Below are 10114 nucleotides of genomic sequence, written 5' to 3' on the forward strand. Positions count from 1 at the left end.
TGAAGATGGTCTGGTTTTTAAATCAATAATTGTGCATTTTGTTTAACTCTTTTTGTTCAAAACTTTATTCCTCGAGAATGTGTTTATTTGCCTACTCTGCAAAAGTGCACAGCTTCCATCTACAAGTTCTTCACAGTAATAATTGCTTGAATAGTCACTATTCACTTGTTCTCTTCTCCCATTTCTTTGTGAACAGCAGCGGAAGATGCACAAGCTACCTGAAGGGTAGCACTATTCAGTTATAAGAAAAAAAGCTTTGTTTTAAGCACAGAAAGCAAGACTGGGGTGGGGAGACAGGGATACTAGATATTTTAGGGAAAAAAGGAAAAAGAAAAGGTCAGATTGTTTTTCAACTCAGTTTCATAGAGCCTATGTAACTTAGACACAGTTACATTCATTATAGAAAAAATATAACCGGAGGAAAATCTTCTCAAAAGGAATTATTTATGATACAATCTTAAGTGTCAATTTTCTAAGAGTTGGCTGTCACAAGATGATGCTGATGAAGAGGAAGAGGAAAATAAGAGGATGCAGGTGAGAATGGAGGCAGAGGATGAAGAAGACAGAGTGAGGGCTGGTGAAATGGTAAAGGTGCTTGCCACCAAGCCTGATGGTCTGGGTTCAATCCCCAGGACCCACATGGTGGAAGGAAAGAATGACTCCCTCAAGTTGTCCTCTGACCTCAACATAAATGCCACATTATGTGCATGCACACATACGCAATAAATAATTGCCATCAAAAGAAGAGGAGAATGAAGAGGAAGAGGAGGGAAGGGAGGAAGAGGGGAGAGGGAGGATGAAGAGTGAGAGGAGGAGGACAAAGTAATTATAAAGAAGAGAGGTGAAAAGGTGAGGAGAAGTAGGAGAGATGCTTGGCTTTAGACACCCTTACAACTTAAACTTAAACTCACCTGTGAATGGTAAAACATCTGAACTCATGGTTTTTTTTTTAAGATTTATTTATTTTTATGTGCATTGGTGTTTTGCCTGCATGTATGTCTGGGCAAGGGTGCTAGATTCCCTGGAACTGGAGTTACAGACAGTTGTGAGTCACTATATGGGTGCTGGGACCTGACCCTGGGTCCTCTGGAAGAGCAGCTGGTGCTCCTAACCACTGAACCATCTCTCTAGGCCCTGAACTCTTGTTTTAAATGATCAAGATCCTGGTACCCTCTGACATTTCCTTGGGAAAATGTCCTTATGAGGTTGGGTGGGGAAGAAAAAGAACCAGAAACACTTGCTGCTGCAGGCAAAGCTGCATCTCAATCCCTTTCCTCGAGATGAGGCTGAGAAGGAAGACTGATCTCAGCTAGAAGACCTGCTGCTCTAAGATCTGTGGTGAGGGAGCCAGCTCAGTCTCCATTTCCTTGGGAATGAAACTGCAGGCTTCACTAATAATCACACCACCAGACACAACTTCACAGTAGTAAAGACAATGAGAATGAACAATCCCTTACAAAATACAAAGTATGGCTTTACATACCATGAGCAGACCGAAAGAAGAGAACTATAGTCTAGTGATTGGTGTATTTTCTTATTCCCTGGAGGAAATAAAATAAACAGAAAATAGAAAGTTCTGTGGGGAAATTAAGTGGGCAGAAATTAGTTTAAAAACAACAACAAAAAAAACCCCCAAAAACCCAAAACCATAGACTTTGGTATCATGCAAACACCAGCTCTTAGTTGGCTTTGCAACAGTGAGCAACTGTGGATTCTGGGCACTTTCCACAATCCTGATCTTGGAACTGCAGCATCTTTCTCACCCCAACAGTGAACCTGGGCTCTGGGAAAGCTGAAGAAGAATATTTCCTATACACACAGTGGAGGATCAGATGTGAGTAGCAGTAACCTCAGCCACAGCCCCCTTTACTTTCCCATTGAAGCCACACCCTGTCACACTCCTTTATACTCTGTTGACAACCAGAATAGCTCACCTCAGGGAAGTGCCCTGCCTGCCAGTGTCTTGTGTCTCCTTAATACTCTAGAAAGGTGGCCTGTTATTTGAAAGACTTTCTACAAAGACACCATTTCATTTTACCAACAACCAGAAGAAAGAGGCTAATACACGCCCTGACAGACAACACCTGGAAAAGTTCTATGTTCAGCACCCTGTCCTCACCCCCCCCCAGAGCAACCATTGGCCACTGTCAACTGCCTTTGTGCTTATGCTTTAGCCGCTGCCTGACAGTGACAGTGCATTGTGATGATCGGGTATGCCATCTCCCATGGAGTCCAATCCTAGCCAAGAGGAGCCAGTACACAGATGGAGAACTTACCTAGCCTTCTGTCCATGAAACAGAGTCCCAGTGTCTTGTGCATGGGAGACAAACAAAGCAAAGACAAGTGGTATTTGGTACTTCCAATCTATTCATAAGATAAAGCAATGCAAGCAAATGTAAATCAAACATCTTTGTTATTTTGAAAGCCTATTCAATTGCTAATTGGGAAAGAAATTAAATGGGCTATGTGGCCCGGAAACACATATTTTCAGTAACAAGTTTGGCCTCTGTATCTAAGAGGATCTGGTTTCTAAAGCTGAGTTTATTCTTTGAGGCTATTCATGATTAATTACTATTCATGACTAATTACAGAATGGGCTTTGGTGGGAAGCACATTCTTGTGAAATAAAGAGGAAGGAAGATGGGAGGAGCACACAGCTTTTAACAAGATTATTCCACCTAATGAGGATCTTATGAATTTTAATGGAAATGAAAACAGTAACAAAAAAAGGTGATTAAAAGGGATAACAAATGCACTGTTGTACATGGAAAACCCACAGGAACTCACAAGGGCAAAAGAAGGCATCACCAGAAGCTTCGTACACAAACTTGGCTTCTGAGAAATCTTGGGGAAAAGACAGCCCATGCCTTGCCCAGATAATGGATGGTTTCCTCTGCAGGATAGTAATAAAACTGTTTGAACTATTTGGTGTGGGACTCCCTATTCAAAAGAGATTTCAACATCTTTGCCTGGTATCTAAACACATACATCCCATGCAGTGAAGGGCACTGGCGATGTTTTTCCTATAAACATTGCCTTCCAAAACACAGACATGAGCAATCAAGAGGAAACATTGTCTGCACTTTTGTTCTTTCTTCTCCAAATAAAAACATTGATGAAAATATTTAGGTGGGTAAGTTGCCTATTGAAATTATAATGTCCCAGAAGTATTGATTGGGCTTAATTTAGTCACATAAGTTTCAAGCTACTGAAGCCCCATTTTTCTGCCACAAAAAATAAAGACAGAATTGTTATTGTACCATCTGGTTTACATGAGGAATCTCTTGGCATTTCTTAACAGCACATTTTATAAATGCCAAATCCCAGATGGCATACATTGTAACAGTGGGGAGTTTTATAAAGGCTTCAAAAAACAAATTCTTTAAAATTTGAATACTGGCTAGTCTAAGCAAGGGCTATGAATTTAAATTCTAATGAATGAGCTGACTTTGTTAGCAGGGCATATCTCCCCTTTTCCCTCCACACTTTTCTCCTTCCTCATCTTGTCACTGGCCCTATGACCTGGAGATTTTGATCAACAGAATTCTTCCATGAGTGAGTCACCTGTATAAATAAGTGACCTGAGTCCCCACTCAAAACCCAAACTCTAAATAAACTGCAGGGACAATGGTTATTGAGAAAAACATATAATAACAGACAAATTAGTTCAAGATGGCAGAATTTACCACAGCAGAGGTATTCCTACACCCTTTAGCAGACCACCAAATAATATCCAAACCATTCAGTGCTCTCACAGCTGGTTGGGGAAGGCAGGCAAGCTTATGCTGAGCATTGTACTAAAATAAAGCCAGGCTGGAGCAGTGGTCAGGAATACAGACAAAAGTCAGAATCTGATAGTCACTAAGGACCCAGACTGAATTTTACCATGCATTTGAGTACATTCTCTGGGAGTCTCAGTTTCCTTCTCGGTGATGAGAAGAATTTTCCAGCTGTTGTTCACAAGTTTACTGCAAGTAATTACTGAATTAACGTTTTTAAATGATGAGCACTCTGTAGGGTGTGTAGTGAGTGCTCATTGGGTGTAAATTAGCAAAAGAAGTACTTCTCCCCCATTAAGTAAATCGCAACCCATAGCATTTGCTACAGCGTTTTCTTTCCTCTGCAGTTTTCCTCTCAATAACTAAATACTTCTTGAAATATAAATAAATAAGTATCTTACAGTTGTAGAATTATATTCTCATTTGGGATTTTGTGTTCATTTTGCTAGGGCTCATATAATAAAGCACCAGAGACTGGGGCTGTTTTAACAACAGAAAATAATTTTCTCACAATTTCGGAGGCTCAGATCAATGTCAACAGAGTTGGTTCCTTCTGAAACAGAGAGGGTGCTGTTTTGTGCCCTTCCTCTTGGTTCATATACTCCCCTTCTGTGTTCTATGTACATACCTGGGTCCAAATGCCCTTGTCTCCCAAGGCCACCAGTCATTGGATTCGGGGCTCTCTGTAGACTTTGGTTTAATGTAGTCACCCCTTTAAAAACTGTATCTCCAAACACAGTAGCATCCAAGATGTTGGAGACAATAACTCCATCATGAACTTCACAAGGGGAGGCACATTCAGCCCATCCTGGCTTTCTGTGAGCTACCTACCAACCTGGGGTTTTCATCTTAAGGAGCCTGCGGCCCATATTCTGTTTCCTACCTTGATCATTTAGGCGTCCGTGTCAGCACAAGACCCATGCATATGTTATAGGCCTTCAGAAAAATGTTTTGCTTCTTCCTACATTCACAAGTTCTTGTGGTTTCTGAGAAATGTTTACTCCTCTTCAACCTGTTGTGTGAGATGGTCGTGACTCAAATATGGCTACAAAACTTACCAGAGACCAGAAGAGAAAGGGATGGATCATAGAGCTGCTGAAAGGGTCTTCACAGAGCTCTGCTGTTACTTGAATGTAAGAGTAAATGTGTGTGTGTGTGTGTGTGTGTGTGTGTGTGTGTGTGTGTGTGTAAGACGTTTTAAAGAATCAGCTTCTTAAACCAAAGGAAGGAAAGTAAGAAGCATTGAGATGGAGAGACCATGTTTCTGAGTGTCTTCAGGCTCCACACCCGTGATATAGGCTTGCAAACAGTCATAGCATCACCAGCACAGAAACAGAGCTGTCCTGGGAGAAAACAGGTCATCAGGGATTTATTCTCAGGATTAGGTTTACACAATTGCAGCAGTTGCCACTAAAACTGTTTTTTCTTCTTCCAGTATTAGACCTGACTGAAGTCAGCCATTAGGAAGGGAAAATGAACATGAAGCAGTGAAAAGAGTGGAGAGCCCCAAACCTAAAACAACTAGAACCTGACAGACAATGGAGCCACACCTGGGTCTCACCTGCGATGCTGGCATTGGGCAAGTGCCTGCCTTTTGTAACCCAGCTTAAAGGCACCTTACTCAAAACTTAGCAAAGCTGAAAGGACCTGGAAGGGCTGCAGCTGCTAACTAGATGAGCTAGTGGCTAAGCCACAATCCACGGGGTCTCCATAGTGCTGGAAATCAAATGCCCTTGGTTGGTGGTAGAAATATGGCCTGTGGGTGTGTTTGGCTTGAAGGGTGCAGGATTTTAAAGCTATTATGCAAGCAAAACACTAATCCTTAAATTGAAGACATTTAATAGACTCTGGGTGTTCGGCTTTAAGATGAAAAGCTGAAGGTCATAGTGATGACCTTTGGGTCAGTGGAGCCTTAAGAACAAGCACCTGGGCCTCCCAGGCTCTTTCAGCCTCCACTGTCCTGGGCTGTCATCCCACTCTGATGGGGCAGTGAGACAGCCACCATTTCTCAGCACATGGAAGCTATTGCCTTACACCAAGCCAGCTTCGTATACAGATTCTAGCTGGCATCAGGTAGCACAGTCAGAAGCCTTTTTTAAAAGCTATTTTATTTAGGGGATGGAAAGATGGCTCAGTGTTTAAGAGCACTGTGTGCTCTCCTGGTGGGCCTGGATTTAATTCCCAGCACCCACATGGCAGCTACAACTGTAGGTATTTTGAGTCCCAGAGGATTTGACACCCTCCTCCAGCCCATGGAGCGCAGACACACATGCAGGCAAAACACCATCCACATAAAAATAAGTAAACGAAAATGTAAAGCATTTTAAAATTGCTTTGTTATTTGTTATTATTGTGCACATTTGAGTGCACGTTCAAGTTCAGAGAAAACCTTGCAGTAGTCAGTTCTCTCCTTTCACAGTTCTAAGGACTGAACTTGGGTAACTAGGCTTTCATGGCAAGCACTTTGGCCCATCTTCATCTTGCCACAACATAATTAGTTGCTTTTGTTTTTCTGGTGGTGATGAGATTTGAACCAAGGCCATGGTGGATGCCAAGACAGGTGCTCTGCCAGGGTGATACCTCCTAGGACAGAAGACTTTTGTGGCTATTGTTTTGTGTTGGGTGCTGGCAACAAGGAGGCTTGGGGATGGGAGGGTGCGGGGCACATGTTTGTGTTCATACAGAGGCCAGAGATCAACCTTGGGTGTCTTTTCTCAGGAGCCATCTACCTCGTTTTTTTGAGACAGGATCTCTCACTGAGACCTGGGACTCAATGATTAGGCTAGGCCAGCTCCTCACTGAGCCCCAGGATCCACCTGTCTCCTCCTCCCCAGGACTAGGGTTACAAGCATGCACTACATACCTGATTTTATACCTGGGCTCTGAAAATTGAACTTGGGTTCTTGCACTTTACCAACTGAGGCATCTCCGCAGCAGCCTCAGATGACTTTTGAATGTTACCCCTCAATAACTCTAACAGCAATCATGTCCCACCTGGTCGGCATTTCCCTAAGTGCCGGTCCACCAGCAAATAGTATGCATTCGAGTGAAAACTCCTGTAGTTACCATTGGCTGCGTTCCCACTCAACTCACAGGCATGCTTGTCCTCCATGGGACAAGATGATGCTGATATACACAAGACAGAGACTTGCATATCATACAACTGCATGTGAGTCACTATATAAGGAGCTGAGATTTTTATGTCTTTGGAAACATACAAAGGGATAAGCAGGAGATCCTTGAGCTAATACCTCACAGATGCCCAGGGAAAACTGTATTGCTAAGAAAACCTTCCCTCTATTGTTTTGTTAACCATCACTCCAACTACTAACAACAGTGTAGTCCAGGTAAATGACTTAGTTAACCTTTGTTTATAAATGAGGTTGGTTTTTTTTTTAATGTGAGGGGGTATTCAGGCGCACACATAGATGTATGCCAGGGTGTTTCAAGGAACAAGTGTGGTGGTGGGAGAACGATTTGCAGAATTCATTTTCCTCTATCATATCCAGGGATGGAACTCAGATCTTCAGGCTTGGCTGCAAGCACCTTTACACACCAAGTCATCTCATTGGCCCTATAATTGAGCTCTTATGAACAACTAAGCTTTCTCTGGCATCTACTTATAAAAACTACCCTCCAGTTAATTTCGAGAGTGAGCAACCTTTGTCCTGTCTGTTTCTGAATCCACATGGTCAGAAGGTTGATTAAACTTAGACTTCAAGGTCCCACGTGGACCCTGAATTAACATCCCATACTAGGCTGTTGGGGGAGCTGCCATAGGATGTGAGAGAACATTCTCACTGACGTTGGCTTATTTTCCAAGTTAAATTCATATTTGATATTTGAAAGCTATTTTAATCTGTATTAGCATAACTATATTTTTGATTTATCTTTTGCTGTTAAAATTTAATTAATGTCATCTTGTACTTTCAAAACTACATGAACTATAAGAAAAGCACAGAGTTTTAAAGCACCCCTCATGTGAAGAGAGAAAGGGAGAGAGGAAAATGGAGAAAGAGGTGGAGAAGAGAGAGAGAGACTGAAACTAAAAATGAATGAGAGGAAACCTAGCTTCTCCTGGAGCTCCTTCTGCTGCTGGCATGGGTAAATGACCATAGGCAAACCACCAGACCTCTTCAGACTCATTGCCTTTGCTTTGTGGTAGGCAGCTAGACTTGTTTGGAAGCCTCAAGTTTACAGACACTCTCTTGAGCATTAAACCATCGCACTGTTGATTAGATAGAAACCAGATTTTAAAGTGAGGACAGCGACAGTGGCAAATGAGTCCATCTGAAAAGAAAAAAAATGTGTGTGTGTGTGTGTGTGTGTGTGTGTGTGTGTGTGTGTGTGTGTGTGTGTGAGTCACCACTCTTCTGTGTGCCTCTTCCTATCTCCAGAGGGAAACAATTTACATATATTTAAAACCTGAAGAGGGCCAGGTGTGGTGGCCATACATCTGTGAACATCACTTGGAGGCTGAGAAAAGAGGATTTTAAGCCTGAGCTACACAGTGTCCTTCTGCCAGCCTGATGCATGCAGCAAGACCCTGTCTCAAGACAACAACAAAACAAACAAAAATGGCACCATCTCCAAAACCTAGAAAATGGAGAACACAAAATGAATCAGAGCTGACTGTAGTTGCAAATGCCCCATAAAGCCACAGGAGCTGCCTAAGCAAACTCCTGTGCTGTCACTGTCTCCTCCCTGGGTGACATTGCTTACTCTGGCAGATCCTTTCTAGACTTTTCGACAAGTATTTGCGTGCCCACAGAGACTCATAGAGGATGAAACAAGGGTCTCCTATTTCCCTTTCATAAAAGCAAACCAGAGAAACATGCCAAATATGTACCCCTGACACTCCATGTGGCACATCATCTTTCATGGTTCTGATAAACTCATAGAATCATTCTTGGTAGCTGAAGTGACTGTCCCCTTCCAGCTGTCTTCAGTTAATAATTTAGGGGTTGTAGAAAGTGTGACAGAAGCCGGGGTTTGGTGGCACATGCCTTTAATCCCAGCACTTGGGAGGCAGAGGCAGGCAGATCTCTGTGAGTTTGAGGCCAGCCTGGTCCACAGAGCGAGTTCTAGACAGCCTCCAAAATACAGAGAAACCTTGTCTCAAAAAAACAAAACCAAAAAAAAGTGTGACAGAAGAGTCAATACTTAAGAGTTAGAAACTATTGCCTATACAAACTATAACAAGGAAGGCTCAGGTGTGAGAAAAGTAGAACTAAAGACATCCTCACCTTCATAGGACCAACTTAAAACTCCCTCAGGAAAAATGCCTTGTGACTAAAGAGATACTCAGGGGCATTCAGAGAAAACTTCATGGGCGTGAATAACAATTTTTAAAAGCCTCATCTAAAGGAATGGAAAATACACACTTAAAAGAGACCTCCCTTCTTTGTGAACTATGAGGAATCGGTTTTGTAAAGACCAGATTTTCTGACCTACAGAAGCATCATCTTACAATGGTACAGCTCTCCCCTCACTCCCAGAGCTGGCCGCACTGAACACACGTCCTTCCTTGTGCACGGAGGCAAGGCTTTTCCAGAGCAAAAACCTGGACATTGGTTCCTGAGGCCCCCAGGACAGTCTGTTACAAGTGGGCACAGCATCTGTCTGGGCCAAGTGAGGCCGATGAATTTACTCCCGGTACACTCAGAAGCTTCACAGTAGGCCCTTTCTCTCCATCTCCTACAGCTCCCAGGTGCAGCCTTTTTCTAAGGCAAAACCCTCCCCGTCCGGAGAATAGCTGAGGTCTTGGGAAAGAAGGCAGCCTGGGTTGGTGGAAGAAACAGATTGACCCTTCACCTCCCTGATGGGCTTCTCCACAGAGCTGAGTCCCAGGCAGATTGCTTTCTTATGGTTATCTCATCACAGTATTAACTTTCGTGGGACATTTGTGGGAAAGATGCCACATTGGGGAAAACCTTCAGGCGGGTTGGGTTGCTATTCCTCTCAGGCTCCTGCTCTTAAACAAAACCCTTTCCCCATCTCTGCTAGTCTAACCTGATTGTTCACATTTTGCTTCACCTTACCTCCCCCACCAGGACACAATCTACTCAATTCATTCTCACACAGAGATTAACCACAGCAACCATTCATTTCCATGCTTACCTCCCTCCAGGTATTTTCCTGATTTTTCAAATTATAATAAGTACCTGTGGCATTTGTTGAGACACACCACCTGGCCTCCACCCACCAGGATCTGATTCAGTGATTATTGGGTGGGCCCCCAAGAGTGATGTTAATGAGAAGCCCATTTTTTTCTTATCAAAGGCACTGGGACAATGTGATTATAACCTACACTGACACGTCAGATAGACTAGTAG

The 10114-nt window shown here is 43.0% G+C and overlaps 1 long non-coding RNA gene across 2 annotated transcripts; it reads right to left on the minus strand.

The window, feature by feature from the left end:
- Positions 1-1482: 1482 nt before the first annotated feature.
- On the minus strand, positions 1483-6736 carry LOC110341818. 2 transcript variants are annotated; one of them, XR_002383824.1, is made up of 4 exons: positions 6643-6736; positions 4663-4791; positions 2277-2364; positions 1483-1541 (listed from the first exon to the last, which is right to left on the minus strand). It is a non-coding gene; the product is annotated as an uncharacterized LOC110341818 (long non-coding RNA). The 2 variants fall into 2 exon arrangements; XR_002383825.1 differs by having other exon boundaries at positions 1491-1576.
- Positions 6737-10114: the final 3378 nt, after the last annotated feature.

Source organism: Mesocricetus auratus, unplaced genomic scaffold (genome assembly GCF_017639785.1).
Source record: "Mesocricetus auratus isolate SY011 unplaced genomic scaffold, BCM_Maur_2.0 Super-Scaffold_4256, whole genome shotgun sequence".
Lineage (NCBI taxonomy): Eukaryota > Metazoa > Chordata > Mammalia > Rodentia > Cricetidae > Mesocricetus > Mesocricetus auratus.